General features: G+C 45.0%; 1 pseudogene; it reads right to left on the bottom strand.

Moving 5' to 3' along the window:
* Positions 1-3: 3 nt before the first annotated feature.
* On the bottom strand, positions 4-596 carry LOC100473497 (annotated as a pseudogene).
* Positions 597-607: the final 11 nt, after the last annotated feature.

Raw genomic sequence — 607 nt, 5'->3', positions numbered from 1 at the left:
CTTGAAGTACCTTGAGGCTACACGGACATTGTACTCCTGAGCAGGATGGTAGAACTCTGCCAGACCCCAGTTTATCAGTCCAGGCTTTTGCTGTTGGTGATCTATCATGAGATTGTGAGGTTTCACATCCCTGTGCATGATTCCCTTGCTGTGGCAGTAATCCAGAGCCTTAAGTAGCTCATACATATAAAACCAGATATCGAAGTCTGTCAGGATCTGGTAAAGTTGCTTAAAATCTGTATTATTGATATATTCAAATACCAAAGCTGGTGTCTTTGACACAGGGTCCTTCACAGTGTCAATCAGCTTAATGATATTTGTTCCACCATGAAGGTTCTCCAGAATCTTAACCTCTCCTTCTATCTTCTTTTTCTTCACTGGCTTGAGAATTTTTACAACCACTCTCTCATTGTTGGTGATGTTAATGTCCTCAAATACTTCACTATACTTTCCCCAACCAAGTTTTCAAACCAGTTGGTAATCATCTTGATTACCCCAGCTCGGACGTGAGCCTCATAGTCCCAGTACTCGCTGCTCCTCAAGCATTTCACCTAGGCTTAGACCTGGGCCCTGCTGCCCCCGGCCATGCCAGGCATGGCGAGCGGGA

This window comes from Ailuropoda melanoleuca, unplaced genomic scaffold (genome assembly GCF_002007445.2).
Source record: "Ailuropoda melanoleuca isolate Jingjing unplaced genomic scaffold, ASM200744v2 unplaced-scaffold43254, whole genome shotgun sequence".
NCBI lineage: Eukaryota > Metazoa > Chordata > Mammalia > Carnivora > Ursidae > Ailuropoda > Ailuropoda melanoleuca.
Note: the sequence above shows the minus strand (reverse complement) of the source record. Positions and strands in the feature narration are given on the sequence as shown.